The 19,937-nt window shown below is 36.2% G+C and overlaps 1 protein-coding gene and 1 long non-coding RNA gene across 2 annotated transcripts in view; both read right to left on the bottom strand.

The window, feature by feature from the left end:
- The window catches only part of Oatp33Ea (Organic anion transporting polypeptide 33Ea), a 111,571-nt gene that overhangs the window by 68,640 nt on the left and 22,994 nt on the right, over window positions 1-19,937 (bottom strand). The gene's annotated exons all lie outside the window — the stretch shown is intronic.
- Window positions 12,778-18,423, bottom strand: LOC138694958 (uncharacterized). The gene is made up of 3 exons (XR_011331031.1): window positions 17,096-18,423; window positions 15,934-16,708; window positions 12,778-15,546 (listed from the first exon to the last, which is right to left on the bottom strand). It is a non-coding gene; the product is annotated as an uncharacterized lncRNA (long non-coding RNA).

The following is a 19,937-nucleotide window of genomic DNA, read 5'->3' as shown; positions in this document are numbered from 1 at the left end:
TTCCTCAAATGCACTTCCCAACCTCGTATCGTAATGTACTATTTCAACATTCCTGATATGGAAAAACTGGTTTTAACAATACAGTCAGTCTGGGCGATCTTCCGTCTCTGTACAGAGATTTGTCTTAAACTGTTGGATGGATTTTGTTTATAAAACTGATCAGAAGAAAAAGAAAAAAAGGAATTGACTGGGTCACTGGCTGAGAAGAAACTGCCTACTGAAGGATGCACTAGAAGGAATGGTGAACGAGGAAAAAAGTTCTGGGCAGAAGAAGATATCAGATGATAGACAATACGTATTAAGATAAATGGACATATGCGGAAACTAAAAGAAAGGCAGAAAATAGAAAAGAATGGAGAATGCTGGGCTTGACATGAAAGATCAACTTTGGGCAGAAAATTGTGAATGAATAAATGAATGAATGAATGCATTTTTTTACTGGATGTAATCTAGTACAATGCTATTTATTAATACAGTAGTAGTAGTAGTATTAAATATACAGAATAAAGAATATAATTACAAAACAAACAAGAGAAATAGAAATAAAATAATACAAGCAATATAAAAAGAAGATACAGTAGTATTAACAAAAGATACAGTAGTATTAACAAAAAAAAAAAATGAATCTGAATTTTGTAGCAAATCGATAGATCACACTAGCTGAAAGTAAACATTATTAGTGAAATTCAATCAGCTTTGTGTGCGCTTTCATATCACTGCCATCGGAATAAAGAACCGGAGCGCGCAGGACTATGTACTGTACTAAAACTTAGGAATGAGCTTCATTGACAATTCATTTCATCTGTACTCTGTCAATACTAATCCATAGTCATTGGTAATTAATTTATCCGTGTAAGTGTGACTTCATTAGTTATTATTTGTACGAATAGATGGCGCAAATAACAGTATACAAGACTACAAATGTATCGTCAACGCGGGCTACTTGGACGCTTAAGGTGTTACTTGAACCCAGAAGAAAAAAATGTTTACTTACCATTGGAGTAACTTAGGTGAAAATATTTTTTACAGATGAAAGTTTGCAGAGAAAAAAGACCACAACTTTCGGCACCAAACTGTTACTTCACATCGACGAAAACATTTTTTTCTTCTGGGTTCAAGTAACACCTTAAGGGTCAAAGTAGCCCGCGTTGACGGTACCTAAAATAAAATGTAAAAATTCCACTAACATTAGTTATACTGGATGAAATGAATAATATATTATGTATGAATTATGTACCGTCAGATATCTTTAATTATCTTATGCCTCCAGTGATAAAAGGTACGTGGGGTAAAACTTGTCGATAAGAGAGATATGGCATACAGTCGAAGTTAACACAAAGACACATTTTCGTAAACACATACACAAACACACTCATAACTTGTGTACTAACCTTGGAAAATTGCGCTACCACAATAAATCTCACGTAAGACATTTAGGCCTACAGTATATACCGTCTTGCACTGAGCCTTCATATCCTGTATTGCAAGATGTTAATAACACACCTGTTGTAGCCAGACAGTCTGGTCATTGAATAGCGGATATACAGTATTTATCAGTCAAGGATATGATAATCTCATTCAGACGCTTAGGAGAGCATACACGCCCATGATTTGAGCACATCTATCTCCAGAATATGTCCCTGGCTACACATTGTGTGGACCCAGGTTCGATTTGCAAATTAATGTTTCTTATTCCTTAGGATTTATTTCCTGTGTTCTGTATTTTGTTCAGGGGTGGCCTTTATTTGTATTAATCACACGACCAGGGTATCCCGGGACTTGCCCAGTGTTCATTAAGAATCATCAAGCAGCATCCAAACTGACTTGCGCAGGTTACTACTACCACTAAGTAGTAGAGCCCGATCTCAAACTCGTGTCACCTGCGCGAAAGACGAATTGGCACTTACATGGGTATCCATATGTAATTTTCCTCAGTGTTCTATAGTTATGATTCACTTTGCATTTGTTATTCTTGTAATTTGTAATAATGGTTCATTTACCGTTTGTATATTCATTGAATGTAACTTCGATTCTTATATTGTTTTGTAATTATTATTTAGTATGTTTGCATTAATTTACTCAACTTGTGCTTGTATGACTATATACATTTTTTATTAGTGTTCTTTGAATATTAGTAAAATTGTATCAGCTTCTTTTGTTTCTGGCTAAGTGGAAGAGAAGGCCTAATGGCCTTAACTTTGCCAGAATAAATAAATTATTATTATTACTATTATTATTATTATTATTATTATTATTATTATTATTACGACTCATAATATAGACCAGGCGTCTCAAGGCCAACGCATGAAAGTTGTTACAGAGAGCAAATGTAGATAGCGTAGTCAGCAGAAGAGATAAGCGCGATACCCGAAGATAGCCGATCGTTGATTCATGTTACAAGCATGAGCGAGCTAAGTTGTAACTGTCGCAGAGAAATGCCACAAAGTTTCACTTTTGAGTTGTACTGTCACAATAGACGGTTATTTTCGTAAGGAATAAAATTTCTTAAGTAGTTTGCAATAATAATAATAATAATAATAATAATAATAATAATAGTAAATTTATTTTCTAATGATATATCAATGAGTAAAAATAAGACATCCGAATGTTACGTAATTATTTAAGCACAAGGAACTGGCCACCTTACCCCATTATCTCCTGGCCTAGTTGTCTTTAAGTGGTGCCTTGTTGGTATCACTTGTGAGGTTCAGACCTGCCTTCGGACAGTTGACTAAACAACAACAATACTTCATTTCTAGTAAATGGTTTTTGGTATCGCTCTTTTTTTAAGTTTACACTATATTTAATGGAATAAAATTCAATGAAATAATAACAAAATTACAATTAAACTTGTTGGTTGTTAAACTACGTATTTTTATGTTACGTCAATATTAATATATTAATTACAATAATAGTTAAATAATATAGTTCGTGATGTTTTCAATAATTGAAAATAACCAAAACATCTTAGAAATTCACAAAAAATCTTAAATCTCGTCTCAAATTCTTTTCTCAAGTCGTTCTTGTTTCAAATTAGGTAACAATTTTAGATTAATAAAGTGGTAACAGTTACCCACTGAAACTTGCGACTCCCACAATTTCACTTTCCCTATGAAAGCTTTTATTTCTTCATACATTTGCGGTAATAAGGACATCCTTTGCTCGGAGATGGACACAACATCGTAGCGGTTGCAGATATTTATTCAAACGTTGCGGTCAATGACGTCATCCGGAGATACACGAACTGCTCACGCAACTTGTTCCACTTTTACATAAAAAAATAGAGAGAGGAGGAAGTGCTCCGAGGAAGCCCTATTGAGACGTCTGATATAGACCTATAGGTCTATCAGGAACGCAAAATCACAAAAGGTATGGTAGACGGATTTGAAAGCTGGACATGAATGCGTACTGTGGCGAATGGTGGGGCCGACTTTCGAAAGGTGGAGACTCACTTAGCGTTCAGCACAATCGGTACGCAACTCATTCCATCATAGGTACAGCCCAAAAAGCCTCTTTTGGCTGAAGTGCTCAAGGATATTTCGTGTCCCGTCCAATAAGCACCTTTATAAGTCTGGGGTCTTTTTGATCGACAGTATTTTGTCCTAGCAGTATCTCGCGAGCTTTCCTTACCACAGAAGGCCTTCAGCGTATTCCGAATCTCACCGGTCCGGTGGCATCAATGACGTCACGTTGCAGCGAAATAAGGAACAAAACTGCTGGAAGGGTCGATGGCTGTCATGGCGACTGTACAAGTTGTTGTCTGTGCTACGCTAGCAAAATTTTGCGAAATTTTCGTACTCCCATCTCGTTCAAAGAAAAGATAGCATAAACAATTTATTTCTTGAACCGGTAGTAATAACGGGTCCGTTGACATGTTCGCTCATAAGCCATTAACATATTGTTTTTACGTTGTGCTCATTACAAACAATACAGCAGGACTAAAGCAGAACACACCGCCATGACACAACAGTGCACGATGTCATTCGTCTGCTAATTCCCGCCCTATACAAGAACCAATCAGATTCACTGATGGCGGCTGATGGAGACTGCCACCACCTCTGCAAGTTGATGGCACCGGTGCGACACCGGTGGAGCATCAATGACGTCATCGGTGGAATTCGGAACACCGTGATGCCATCGGATTGCTCACCTGTGAGATTCGGAATACGCTCCTTGTCTGTCCATTTGGGATTTATGCAGGGGGGTATTTAGGCCTGGCTGGTCTTGATGGCGCCAAGGTACCTATTATTTTTCGAGATCAGGCGGCGCCAGAACACTTTTCTGATTTTCTAATTATCGTCAAATTTTTATTTTATTCATATTCAAACAATTTCATAGTGAGGTCTACTTTATAGATCCAACAAACAACTTCTTTATCTAGATTCGAATCCATGTATTTTCGTCTGGCATTCCTTAAGTATTCCTGCGGAAATCATCATCATTATGATGATGATGATGCGGACGACGATGTTGATGATGATGATGATGACGACGAAAATAACTGCCGGTACTACCAAAATCTCAGAGCCAGAGCACTTTTCTGTTCAGAATTACAACACTGGATTTGTGCCTTGAGTAAATAAATATGCGCCTTTTATATTCACTTAGAATATAAAACCTTGTAAAGCTTTCGAAGAGGTTTTCAGCCAGATGCTTCGGAAGCGTCGGCTATCCACGGCGGAGGCCCTGGTTCGAAACCCTGCGCATATATATCCTGCCATTATTCCACCAACTCTCTGTATCGCCGCGAGTGACGAATTATCTTGCCTTTGTAAATATTTTTGTTTTATCACTGTTATTATTATTATTATTATTGTTAATGAATTATTTTGTATTACAATCATTGTATCATTTCTGTCACGATTATTCTGTTATTATTATTATTATTATTATTATTATTATTATTATTATTATTATTATTATTGTTACTGTTATTTATATCATCAGCATTATTATTTGAACCCTGTAAAATTTATGTAGACTACTGGACTGTACCCGAGCACGAGCATTATGCTCATTTGGGGTATCTATTCATATGTATTCAATTCAAATGTAAACTGTAAATAAATTTGAATTTGAATTTTCAGATAGTATCAGGCAAATTTTGGGCCTATTCCAAGAAAACATTCCCGAACTTTTCTCCACCAAAATTTAACTTGGATATGCCGAGATATTAACCTGGACTTCTCAGTAGAAATTCGACGTTCTAGCAGTCTTGTCATTGTGTGCGTCTCTCCTTGTTACTTGGAGCCTCGAAGTCCACATCTTCTGAGCACCAAGCTGAAATGCTGTGCACATGTTCCGCGCTGATAGTGCACAGGGCAGTGTCCTTGCGCTCAGGTGGTAATAAGATTCCATTGAGGGCGTGCAGCTATTTGTGAACCACCGTGTGAGATAAAGACACCTGCGGCCGTCATGCAGCACAACTGTGCTGTTGATTGGACGGGGAATTAGCAAGTGTCTTTATTCTCGTGTGTCGACTTTTATCGATTTTTTAAGTACTAGTGATTGCTGTTTTATCTTTCTTGTGCAAAGTGCAGCCATGTTGCTACACTTACAAGAAAATGGCTGTCAAGTGATTGTTCTTTTAATAGTAATATGCGTTACAAGAGCGGTATGTTGAAGTTTTCATGTTCGAGGAAAAGTTTGAAAAAGCGAAACGTAGGTGAGCTTTTTTAATTTCCGAGAATTGAATGAAAACATACCGCTCGTGTATCATACATTATTTTGTGCGAAGATCGTTTATTACATACCTGAAAGAGGAATTTCTAATTAGTTGCAATGAAATCTTGGTTTCTGTTCAATGACAGCAAATTTGCAAAACAAAAATATCTATCTTCAACATTGTTGCTTTAAAATGTTTTCTGTGTTTACTATACTCCAGCAGGCCGTGATATACGTATGTCTCCCCCCCCCCCCCAGTCTATAAATGCGAACTTAAAACAAACGGTAAGGTTATGTAATGATTTATTTTTCATTTTAATATTTTAACAATATTATTTATATAACATATTGCAGTAATAATATCAGCAAGTTGATTTGTTGATTTTTTCACGGCTTCCTTAATGTTACTTGCATCACGAATCCAGTAACTTTAGTGGAGTTGTAGAGTTTACTTAATTTTTGCAAATATTTAACAACCATAATTAACAGTGTAATTTAGGTGAAATTGCAGTGGTAAGTTTCCAATTTATAATTATTACTATATTGAACGTCTCTAAAAATAATATGTTAAAAGTCTAAAGCAGTAAAATAAATATGTCACTTAAGAGGTAAGAAGAGGGAAATTGTTATGTGTGTTAGGTTGGGAATACTGAATGTGGAATTTTAGACTTACCGCGGATTGGTTTTGTGCGGAAACCAAGCAAATACGCACGATCTCGCACAAAATATATTTTCATTTTTCTATTCATTCACATTACTTAGGGATGAAGTATTCTGTTTGTCTTTCGTTGGTTGATTAATGGTTAGCTGTTTACACTAATTGCTTGCTTGGTTGGTTGGTCGTTTTCTTGCTTACTTGTTTGGTTAACTGATAGATTGCTTGGTTAATTGGCTGCTTGCTGACTTCGTTTTTTTATTATTTGGTTACTTAGTTACCCGATTAGTTAGTTGGTTATATACTTGTTTGGTGTTTGGTTAATTTGTTAATTGCTTGGTTAGTTGATTTATTGTTTGCTTGGTTACTTGGTTTTTGCTTGGTTATCTGGTTGATTGCTTTCTTGATTACGTAGCTGCTCGCTTGGTTACTTGCTTGCTTACTTGGTTGTTTGCTTGGTTATTTTCTTGCTTGGCTGGTTACTTGGCTGGTTAATAGGTTGATTGCATGATTGGTTTCTAGCTTGATTATTTGATTAATTTCTTGCTTGGTCAGTTGCTTAATAGCTTGCTTTCTTACCTGGTACATTACTTGTTTTGGTGCTTGTTTGAGTAGTGTTTTATTTGCTTTGTTGGTTGTTTGCTTATTTATTGGATTGGTTCCACACTTCGTTATTTGCTCGCTTGGTGGTTGATTGAGTATTTCCTTATTTGGTTTGCCGATTGGTTGCTTGCTCGTTAACGTTATTCTTTTGTTTGTTGCTTATTTGGCTTCTTTAGTTTATATTAAATTACAATTGAAGACATTATTACACAAACAGCTCTAGTAATTTTTTATGAAATTGAGTTAAGAACAAATTTGCTAGTATTTCAAATATTTATAGACTCCAAAAACAACCCATGTCAGGTGCGATAGCCACAAGGATAAACGCCAGTTGTACAGAAACAGCTGACATGTGTTGTTCTATTTATTTTTATTGTTCTCCTGAAAAATATAAATTTTGACAAGGGTTGTTTTTCTAATAATGTCTTCAATTGTGTAGGTTGAGTCTACAACTTACCAATCTATATTAATACAGAATTAATTTTCTGTTCTATTACATTGCAAATAAAACAGAAAATTAATTCTGTTTTAATATAGATTTAACCTACACAATTACAATTTAATATAAATTTCAACTTATCTGAAATCAACTCTCAAAATGACTTTCAAATTCTTTAGTTTAGTTATTAAAGTGTTGGAATAAAGTTATTCTAGGGAGTCATTTTCCAATATTTTGAAACAATATTTTCATTTTCTTCAAGGCGTCATAAGGTTTGAAGTTGTTCTCCATTCATGAGGACTTCGCTGTTACACAGGACACACTTGAGTAAAGAGATTTGTTGTCTGTATACGTAGGGCAGTCATGTCAATTGATGCCCATAGGAGCAAGCGCGCTTTAGAACCCAGGAGAGCCTGAGCGCTTTACAGCGGAAAGGAAAGAGACAGACGAAAGAGGTAGTATATGCCGCTTGGTCGAGCTATATTCAGGCATGACCAGCATTGGTTCAATGGATAAAGGGAAGAGAATTTATTAAAACTGTATCCACGTTAATTTTTAGATTTGCCTGAGAAGTATAAGTGCATTACAAGAATGTAAATTTTAATTTTAATGCTCATTTTTCACAAGTTTGACTTTTTTACTCAAAATAAATATTTTCTCAACTTTTATAGTAGTAGTAGTAGTAGTAGTAGTAGTAGTAGTAGTAGTAGTAGTAGTAGTAGTAATAATAATAATAATCCGTGGCGCTATAGCCCGTGAAGGGCCTAGACCGACCAGCCGGCTGCTGGCCTCACGCCCACATACCGAAGCAGAGGTGGACGATCATCCAACCAGAATGGAGGTTTCGTGTGGTTAGCACGATGATCCCCCCCCCACCGTTCAACTTTTTTTTTATAGAAAAGTGAAATTTCCAGATATAGTCCTATTTATTTAGTAGCCTTACAGAATGTTTTCGTAAATCTAATATACCGTAAATACGTATTACTGATGATAGTGTATTGAACATTTTGAAAATATTCGCATGGAAATTGTTTGTAAGGAAATTAATTAACAAAGCAACTACTGTTACGTCATAAGCAAAAAATACGTGCCCGTGTGTTGTAAAAATTTCAGCTCTATGGCTTTAGCACATTTCGAGAAAATAATTTAATATTCTGATGACAGGAAGTAGCTCACCAATATCACCTTAAAAGCATAATGCGATAAGAGTTTTGTTATGTAATATTAGTTACACTTAAAACAGATACAGTACCTAGGTAACTTTGCTTTGTACTGGAATATTGTTTTGATTAGTTTATTGATTACTTTTATAAGGCTAAAGGTACCATCAACATCAATTCCAACTTATCATGTCATACTCAATTTTTTTGGGGGGGGGATATCACTTTCTTTATGAATGATGTGTTTCATTCATTTAATACAGTATAGTTGTACTACTATTGAATTTATGTGAATATTTCATTTAACTCTTTATTATGTTATTAACATTTAAAACACAACTGCAATATTAAGGAATTGGTATTAGTACTTTTGTTTTAGAGACAATATATATAATATTAAACAGAAAGAAGCCATATAAAAATAACGACATAAAATTTCACGTTCCGTCTGAAGTTTGTGCACCACTGTTTTCTTAATCCAACAGGCTGCTTATTCATATACACAACCCTTTCCCTTTCCATACTTAGCGCTTGATGCCCGCGCACGACGTCAAGGTCAGAAAAATGCGCTTGCTTTGACATCACTGACGTAGGGCCTACAGTGCATGAGGGTTAAGTTGGCGTGATTTCTACTATCCTTGTCTGCGGTCCTTGTCTATCGACTGTCAACAGATGTAAGGGGGGAAAGGTTTTCTTTTGTAGAATTCTTGGAATTCCCTTCCCTCCTTCTCCCTTGGCCCTTCTGGAACACACTTTTGCAAATTCAATTAGTGGGTCTCTCAGTGGCGTCTTGGCGTTGTTCGAGTTCATTTATTCAGTAGTGTTTAGTGAATAGTGAAGGAAGTGTGTGTCTCGTTGTGTCAATTTAATATAATATAATATAATATAATATAATATAATATAATATAATATAATATAATATAATATAATATAATATAATATAATATACAATAATTCACAATTTAAACAAAATGTTTTCGGAATTGCATGGTTTCCCTGTTATCTTAAACATTGTAATGTGTGTTGTGCTCTTGTTTTTAATAATCATGGTAGGCAATATGGGAAAACGCGGGAAAGCCTTGAAGTCGGACAGTATGAACATGATTATTAATGTACACAAATTCTTTACTGAAGAATATGAGGCACTGAAACGCGGAAAGCAAACAATATCTGTGTCGAGTGTTATCGAAAGAACTGCTGCAGCGACAGGTATATCGTCTCGTAGTGTTAGCAGGATTTAAAAAAAACAAAGGGAGGCACTAGAAAGTGGAAGTGTTCTGCGAACTCCAGGAAAGAAACGCCCAAACAGGACCCCTCAGAAAACTGCAATTGACTCATTTTCTGCCGCCGCTATAAGACGAGTAATTTATTCTTTGTATCGGACTGATTTTTTGCCTAGTTTGAAGGATATAAATGACGCATTAATTAAGGAAAGCTTATTCACTGGAAGCATATGGAGTTTGAGAGAAATTCTTAAAAAAATGAAATTTAGGTATGTTAAAAATACTCAAGGCTGAAAATTTTTAATGGAAAGGTCAGATGTTATTTTAAAGAGATTTAAATTCTTAAGAAAAATGAAAGAATTACGCGCCACTGGACGCGCCGTTGTTTATCTAGACGAAACTTGGGTTAATGTGAACCATACGAAAAGCAAAGTTTGGAAAAGCGATGATCACGAAATTGACTTCCTACTTCAAACCCCAATAGGAAAAGGTCAACGGTTTATTATTTTACACGCCGGATGTTCGACAGGTTTCATTCCAAACGCGCTTCTAACTTTCAAATCTAAATCAACTAAAGACTACCACGAGGAGATGGACAGCACTGTATTTAAGAACTGGTTCATTAATCAATTATTACCAAACATTCCTCTCAATAGCATCATTGTAATGGACAATGCCCCCTATCATTCAACAGAACTCAATAAGGCACCAATTTCATCAACACCGAAATCTGAAATGCAGTCCTGGCTTCGTAACAATAACATTGAATTTGATTTACGATCCACGAAACCTGTATTATATGAACTTGTAAAAACTAAAAAAGATAATTTCAAAACATACGAAATCGACCAAATTGCGACAATGCACTCCCATACTGTAGTGAGACAGCCACCATACCATTGTGATTTAAACGCGATCGAATTAATATGGGGGCAGGTTAAAAATGACGTTGCGAAGCGTAATATTTCGTTCAAAAGTAAAGATGTGAAATTGTTGTTTGAGAGCGCTCTTGCAAAAGTGACGGAAGATAATTGGAGAAAGGCCTGTGAACACGTGGAAAAAGTCGAACAATTTTATTGGGAGAAGGACGGACTAGTAGACGAAATTAGCGATCGATTCGTAATAAATTTGGACGACACGGACACGGACGAGGAACTTTCTGGCGGAGAGGAGTCAGAATTTGAAGAGGAAGAGAGTGCCGCCGCTGCTAACTCCTGGTCGCTGGAAGGAGTGTCGACCATACCGCCGTCACCATAAATGAGGGTAGAGAGAGATGGTGAGTATTCTTTCTCTTTCTAAAAGGGACTAGACAAGTAAATCCTCATGGACTGTAGATGTTTCCTAAGTTAGTCGTGACCCATTAGTGTACTTAGTGTTACAGCAGTTTTCGGTGGTGAGTCAGATATTGCAGGAATTTCAGGAGTTTCTACTCAATACTTTGGAGTGATTTTGGATCTTGGTAATATTCATAAATTCATAATTTTAGTTTTGGATTTTACTTATCTTACGATTGAAGGATATGAAGTGTCCTTATTTTTAGCGAACTGCAGAATATTTAAGCCTTTCTCCGCTGATTCGTTACCGGCAATGCTCTAGTGGTAGTAGTAATTCATTTAATGACATTTTCCAACTGCAAAGATTATTCAGCGTTGAAATTTAACATAGACGAGAAATGGACGCTAAATTTTGCCTATTCCCTCTATCACAAACAGGTTCTTTTTCTTTCCGTTAATTCACTAGACGGGATCAGCAACTTTATTCCCTACCGCTAAGGATTTTATTAGTCTTTAAAATCCATCGCCCTCAGCCCGGTTTGAACCCGTTCACTTCGGATCCAACAGGTGTTATAATATTCACTTAACTACCAAGAATCACTTTATGAAGTCATAACCTAACACAGAGTATATGCCGTTATGATTTCTCTATATAATTGCTTTTCTGGAAGTTAAGCATTATCAAAATTATCTTATTCTCTTAAATTCTTAACACCCACTCAATAATACGTCCAACAAACACTATATCACTAAATAATCAGTACAGAAACTGCAAACTTAAGTCGGACATCATATGAAAACATTCTACGTAAATCTCGTGTTATGTTTATCTAGCGATCATGCACAGTCATTGTGTATGTAGAAATAATTTCGAAGGACGTAAGGTAGGCATGACTTGCACAACTAGTCGTGTTCCTTGTGTCATTATGGAGCTCGTGCTATTAATTACGAGCGAGAGGCAGGAATTGAAGTAGCGACTTACATTTTTTAATGCGACGCCTGAGAGTAACACCGCTAGATAGCAGTATTATCGATGTGCGCACAAGAGAAACAAAGAAGCAGCATTTGCAAGACAGAGGCACCTCGACAAGAGCATGACACTGGAAACTTGATCCGCTTTGTCTTGGGTTGGTAATGATGCACCCAAGATATCACCTGTGTCTATGCGGGCTAACACATCGTTTCCATTATCCCGTCTGGTCGGATCAAGTCGCCAACCTGTTTTACACTTCCCGACGTGAATATCTCCACTGGCAGACCGATTCGGTGTTAGTGACGTCATATTTAAGTAAGCTGACCATACGTACTGATTTTACTAATACAGTACTGCTTTTTGAGACATTGTTCTCATTAGTCGTGAGATGTAACCAGTGCAGTCTAGTTTTCAAAGAACAAGTGGTAGAATTTTGATGACATATGGGTTCAATATATATTACATATTCTAGAGGAATGGGAAGGATCTAATAAGCATACCGAAAAATTAAATTGGTCTTTGTTAAACAAATTCATCAGTGATAACATTCAAGTTTGCAGTGATTACATTCTTCGGCATTTTTCTGAAATCGAATTAGTAGAAGATGAACTGTTTGATGAAACCTGCTTTGCCCTTCACTACACAACAGATGAAAAAATTACTCACCGGAGACAAAATTCTGTACCAATATCGAACAGATGGATTGAAGTATTCAAAGCCTTCAGTTAAAATAATGTTTCCTACAAAAATATTAGTACATCGGTAGAATATTATCTATGTTTACCAGGAACCAATGCACCGGCCGAACGTGTGTTTTTTTTTTATGAATAATATGTGGTTCAGTGATGAAACTCATTTACATGTTGAAACTTTGAAGTGTATGCTATAGTCGCGACGCTGTTATTACCGGCGCGACTCCTCCTTTTTGCTTACGTCTTAGGAAGTGAAGGCTCTATAAAGTCTAGGTAGGCAGTATCGTTCGCCATTTTTGTTCTTTCGTTGCCGAGCTACCATATGAGAAATCTATTTGCCGCACCGTTAAACATTATCATGTCGTAGCTCCTATGATAATAAATCAAACGCACTGTAATTCAGCAAATACTTGAGCGGCAAATAAATTCTTCGTGTGCTTTTTGCGAACGCCAACGAAAGAGCCAAAATGGCGGGCGATTATATTAAGTATTTATCGAGCCTTAAGAAATGAATAACGTCTTCCTCAGCGAATCACAAGACGCACACGTTTAAATGTAGCCGACCTGCAACGCGATTGGCTGCCGGAAATTAGAGCGACGGGACTATAAGTACTAAATGTAATTTGAACCAATCTTGTGTAGAATTTTATAAGAACATGCAGGAAAACGAAGTATTGTTAAAATCAATCCACTCTTAAAAAATATAAGATATAAAAAACAAAACTGGAACTGAAGTTTGTAGGGCTAGTACTTTTGCAGCTTTTTCATTAAAACCATGTTGTTTTATTGCTACACTTGTTTTTTTTATTTTAAATGTCCTGGTTTTGAATTTCGAAAAAACAATGATCACCTTATATTTGAGCCAGGGACAAAGAGTTGGGAACGGAACTGTAAGAGACTCAATACTTAATAGGATGATATTGTTAAAAGAGTTTTAATTATTTATCCCTATGTTCTTAAGAAATTCTGTAGGCCTATACATTCACATGTAACTTTTTCCCCATAAGAGTAAAGTAAAAAGATATAAAAATTGCATCATTTTTAATTGCCTCTTTAGTTTGAAATGGTCGTAAACTAAAGAATTGAGAAATTCGTAATAAAAATTGGCAATTATTCTTTCAACTAAGCTAGAATGACTCATATTTCCATTCCGCCCAGCGATAACAAGAGGCGATTTCCACTTACTAATACAAGTTTTATAAGTTTATAAATAGCGTCCTCATGTTTGACACGCCACACAATGACTATTTTTATGTCATATTAGAGGAAAGCTGATACATATTCATGAAAATGTTTGTTTTCGTGTATGCATAGTCAATACGTCATATGCATTCCTACCCCATTACGTGTTCCACATACCCTCATTCCCCGTCGAGATACGATCTGACGTGAAATGTCAGTTATCGGTTATTTTTGTATGGGTAACTCAAGTAGAGGCCCTGCATGATACAGATTCTACAAAAAAATCTATCGCAGGGAACTGACAAGAGAGATTCATCTGCCGCGTGTATTTTTCCTCATTAGATATCTGGGGTAACCATCATAAAAATGAAATCCCTCCTCTCCTTATTCTCCTTGTATTTCCCTTCTTTCCCTTTTATTCTCCTTGTTCTACTTCCCCTTCCATATGTTATTCTTGTCTTCATCGTCTCATTGTATTACCCTTGTTTTCCTTTCCTTCCCTTGTTCTCCTTGTCTTCCCTTTGTTTTGTTTCTATTCGCCTGCTTCTCTTTGTATTTCCCCTGTTATCCTTGTCTTTTCTTTTTCCATTATTCTTTTTCTGTTCTCCATGTTCTCATTGTATTCTGAATTTCCCTGTCTTCCCCTAGTTGTTCATGTATTCCCTTCTTTCTCCTTTATTTCCTTCGTTCTTTTCCTGTTCGCTTCTTATCTTAGTATTTCTCTTGTTATCCTTGTATTCTCATTTTCTCCTTGTATTCTCCATGTTCTCATTGCATTATAAATTTCCCTGTCTTCCCCTAGTTCTTCACGTATTTTCTTCTTTCTCCTTGTATTCCCTTGTTCTCCTTGTCTTCCCCTCGTTCTCTTTCTGTTCGCCTCCTTTTCTTTATATTTCTCTTCTTAACCTCGTATTTCCCCTTTTCTCGTTGTATTTTTATTATTCTCCTTATATTCCCCATGTTCTAATTATATTCTGAATTTCCTTGTCTTCCCCTAATTCTCCATGCGTTCCCTTTCTCCTTGTATTCTCTTGTTCTCCTTGTCTTCACCTCGTTCTCTTTCTGTTCGCCTCCTTTTTCTTTATATTTCTCTTGTTAACCTCGTATTTCCCCTTTTCTCGTTGTATTTTTATTATTCTCCTTATATTCCCCATGTTCTAATTATATTCTGAATTTCCTCGTCTTCCCCTAATTCTCCATGCGTTCCCTTTCTCCTTGTATTCTCTTGTTCTCCTTGTCTTCACCTCGTTCTCTTTCTGTTCGCCTCCTTTTTCTTTATATTTCTCTTGTTAACCTCGTATTTCCCCTTTGCTCGTTGTATTTTTATTATTCTCCTTATATTCCCCATGTTCTAATTATATTCTGAATTTCCTCGTCTTCCCCTAATTCTCCATGCGTTCCCTTTCTCCTTGTATTCTCTTGTTCTCATTGTCTTCCCCTCGTTCTCTTTCTGTTCGCCTCCTTTTCTTTATATTTCTCTTCTTAACCTCGTATTTCCCCTTTTCTCGTTGTATTTTTATTATTCTCCTTATATTCCCCATGTTCTAATTATATTCTGAATTTCCTTGTCTTCCCCTAATTCTCCATGCGTTCCCTTTCTCCTTGTATTCTCTTGTTCTCCTTGTCTTCACCTCGTTCTCTTTCTGTTCGCCTCCTTTTTCTTTATATTTCTCTTGTTAACCTCGTATTCCCCCTTTGCTCGTTGTATTTTTATTATTCTCCTTATATTCCCCATGTTCTAATTATATTCTGAATTTCCTCGTCTTCCCCTAATTCTCCATGCGTTCCCTTTCTCCTTGTATTCTCTTGTTCTCCTTGCCTTCACGTCGTTCTCTTTCTGTTCGCCTCCTTTTTCTTTATATTTCTCTTGTTAACCTCGTATTTCTCCTTTTCTCGTTGTATTTTTATTATTCTCCTTATATTCCCCATGTTCTAATTATATTCTGAATTTCCTCGTCTTCCCCTAATTCTCCATGCGTTCCCTTTCTCCTTGTATTCTCTTGTTCTCCTTGTCTTCCCCTCGTTCTCTTTCTGTTCGCCTCCTTTTCTTTATATTTCTCTTCTTAACCTCGTATTTCCCCTTTTCTCGTTGTATTTTTATTATTCTCCTTATATTCCCCATGTTCTAATTATATTCTGAATTTCCTTGTCTTCCCCTAATTCTCCATGCGTTCCCTTTCTCCTTGTATTCTCTTGTTCTCCTTGTCTTCACCTCGTTCTCTTTCTGTTCGCCTCCTTTTTCTTTATATTTCTCTTGTTAACCTCGTATTTCCCCTTTTCTCGTTGTATTTTTATTATTCTCCTTATATTCCCCATGTTCTAATTATATTCTGAATTTCCTCGTCTTCCCCTAATTCTCCATGCGTTCCCTTTCTCCTTGTATTCTCTTGTTCTCCTTGTCTTCACCTCGTTCTCTTTCTGTTCGCCTCCTTTTTCTTTATATTTCTCTTGTTAACCTCGTATTTCCCCTTTGCTCGTTGTATTTTTATTATTCTCCTTATATTCCCCATGTTCTAATTATATTCTGAATTTCCTCGTCTTCCCCTAATTCTCCATGCGTTCCCTTTCTCCTTGTATTCTCTTGTTCTCATTGTCTTCCCCTCGTTCTCTTTCTGTTCGCCTCCTTTTCTTTATATTTCTCTTCTTAACCTCGTATTTCCCCTTTTCTCGTTGTATTTTTATTATTCTCCTTATATTCCCCATGTTCTAATTATATTCTGAATTTCCTCGTCTTCCCCTAATTCTCCATGCGTTCCCTTTCTCCTTGTATTCTCTTGTTCTCCTTGTCTTCACCTCGTTCTCTTTCTGTTCGCCTCCTTTTTCTTTATATTTCTCTTGTTAACCTCGTATTCCCCCTTTGCTCGTTGTATTTTTATTATTCTCCTTATATTCCCCATGTTCTAATTATATTCTGAATTTCCTCGTCTTCCCCTAATTCTCCATGCGTTCCCTTTCTCCTTGTATTCTCTTGTTCTCCTTGCCTTCACGTCGTTCTCTTTCTGTTCGCCTCCTTTTTCTTTATATTTCTCTTGTTAACCTCGTATTTCTCCTTTTCTCGTTGTATTTTTATTATTCTCCTTATATTCCCCATGTTCTAATTATATTCTGAATTTCCTCGTCTTCCCCTAATTCTCCATGCGTTCCCTTTCTCCTTGTATTCTCTTGTTCTCCTTGTCTTCCCCTCGTTCTCTTTCTGTTCGCCTCCTTTTCTTTATATTTCTCTTCTTAACCTCGTATTTCCCCTTTTCTCGTTGTATTTTTATTATTCTCCTTATATTCCCCATGTTCTAATTATATTCTGAATTTCCTTGTCTTCCCCTAATTCTCCATGCGTTCCCTTTCTCCTTGTATTCTCTTGTTCTCCTTGTCTTCACCTCGTTCTCTTTCTGTTCGCCTCCTTTTTCTTTATATTTCTCTTGTTAACCTCGTATTTCCCCTTTTCTCGTTGTATTTTTATTATTCTCCTTATATTCCCCATGTTCTAATTATATTCTGAATTTCCTCGTCTTCCCCTAATTCTCCATGCGTTCCCTTTCTCCTTGTATTCTCTTGTTCTCCTTGTCTTCCCCTCGTTCTCTTTCTGTTCGCCTCCTTTTCTTTATATTTCTCCTGTTAACCTCGTATTTCCCCTTTTCTCGTTGTATTTTTATTATTCTTCTTATATTCCCCATGTTCTAATTATATTCTGAATTTCCTTGTCTTCCCCTAATTCTCCATGCGTTCCCTTTTTCCTTGTATTCCCATTGTTCTCTATGTCTTCCCTCATCCTCTTTCGGTTCTCCTTCTTCTCTTTGTATTTCTTTTGTTATTCTCGTATTCCCTCTTTTCTCGTCGTATTTTTATTGTTCTCCTTGCATTCCCCATGTTCTCATTGTACTCTGAGTTTCTCTGTCTTTCCCTAATTCTCCATGTATTCCCTTTCTCCTTGTATTCACATTGTTCTCCTTGTCTTCCCTCGTTCTCTTTCTATTCGCCTTCTTCTCTTTGTATTTCCATTGTTATCCTTGTATCCTCTTTTTCTCGTTGTATTTTTATTTTTCTCCTTGTATTTACAAAATGAGGAATAGTTCGTCTGGTTCCTACCATAAATTTGATTTCTCTAAGTTTATTTTTTTTTTAATAATAGGGAATGGTGGGCTCGTAAATACTTTCATTTTCTTTGTCAACATCATCAGGTTGACTGCTGTAACTTTCAAAGCGAACAATTAGGTCGATCACTAAGCCAATATCAGAATTTCTTTTATATGAATTCTTCTATTACTTCCATTTTCTGCCAAACCAAATAGTTCCTCATTGTACTGTGAATCCTATGTCTTTAAATGCGCTGGCAATTTCAGATCTTATTACATGATGTCGACTGTTACGCAAAGCCTCTCCATATGACAGGATCCCAGGACGTGCGCAAGAGTTTCGATCTCTCTGTGACATTATCTACAGAGGTTGCCGTCCTGGGATCTGCCCTGAATGGAGCGGACCGCGCTTCATATTAAAACTGAAATATATTTTTTTATTACTCCTGACATAATTTTTATAGCGATTTTATGTTATGCCTTTTCAAACGGATCAGACGATATAATAATAATAATAATAATAATAATAATAATAATAATAATAATAATAATAATTATTATTATTATTATCATTATTATTATTAAATATCCGCGGAAAAGAACCCTAATTCACCAAGCGGTATGGTAGGGTTTTAGTTTTTGTTATATGGTATACTATTTATTTTTACACAGATAATGGTGAAATATGTATCTATAGTCTTTTAAAGATAAAATTTAGCAAGTCTATAAATTGTCTGTAGCAACAAGGTTTTTTGATAACTTCACATAGTGGAGTCCTGTATTCGGTGTCGCAGTCCAGAAGATGTGTCTTTATTTGAAATCTCTTTGCTTCAATAATAGGACAGTCAAATAGAAGGTGTTTCACACTGTGAAGGTCTTCGCGGCAGGAGCATGGAGAGTCGATGTCTGCTGGAATGTTGAATCTGTCGAAGTAAGTACCAAATTTCCCATGTCCAGAAAGAAACTGCGTTGTTACGAAAGTAGGTTTGAAGTGATGGCTTTTGAGTCGGTCGTGAATTGTTGGGAAGTAGGTGTCTCTTGTTAGTGATCCGGTTGAGCATGTCGTCCTAATAATAATAATAATAATAATAATAATAATAATAATAATAATAATAATAATAATAGTAATAATAATAATAATAATATCTATGTTGAAGTACAAAACAATGTCAAAGGAGAAAATATCTCATGACCTATACATCAATCATCCAGACCTCCCCTCCGCTGTTTAATCTCCTTCCTCCGAAAAAAATAGTCTAAAATCGGACATATGAGCATAGAGCAAGATCAAGGCTAAATCGCTGGCAGTGAAGCGAATGTTTTACTATCGAACAACATTCAGTAGGCCTACTTCAAGATACTAGAAATCGGTGATTTCGCAGACAGACAGATATCACTCATTTCGTGACTGGGAGGTCACAATGCGGTTAGGATACTTAAACCCGAGTCACACGGGGATAGTTTACAGGAGTCAAGTGCTTGAAGCCTCTAAACTTGATGCTATATTTGTAATCACACGGAGACCATGCTTGAAAAAAAGCGAGCGCTGAATGTTGTATTCGTAGTGGTGTTTGAATTCTTGTATTCTGTTATAGTTAATAAAAATCAATAGTGAACTGGCCTTTTTATTTTTGTGAAACTGAAGATGCCACCAGCACATATTCAAGCATGTGTGCAGCTAATTGGCGCCTTGTTATTGTATGAATTACAAAATATTCTTGAAGAAAAGGAAAAGAGAACATGGGTTAAGAAATGGATTCGTAGAAGAATTATGCACGGTGCATCTAATACCTTGTTGAAAGAATTAGCTGAAGAAGATCCTGCAGAATACAGGAAACATCTCAGAATGAGTCCTGTTTGAAGGGTTTTTAACTTTTTTCGAACCACTTTTACGTCTATGTTTTCGGAATCTTGTTTCATGAGTTCACTGACTAGTTTCTGGAATAATAATTCCCGCTTGTTTTTATTGAGGTATTCTTTGTCACGTATATTCCATACAAGT

This window comes from Periplaneta americana, chromosome 2 (genome assembly GCF_040183065.1).
Source record: "Periplaneta americana isolate PAMFEO1 chromosome 2, P.americana_PAMFEO1_priV1, whole genome shotgun sequence".
Lineage (NCBI taxonomy): Eukaryota > Metazoa > Arthropoda > Insecta > Blattodea > Blattidae > Periplaneta > Periplaneta americana.
Note: the sequence above shows the minus strand (reverse complement) of the source record. Positions and strands in the feature narration are given on the sequence as shown.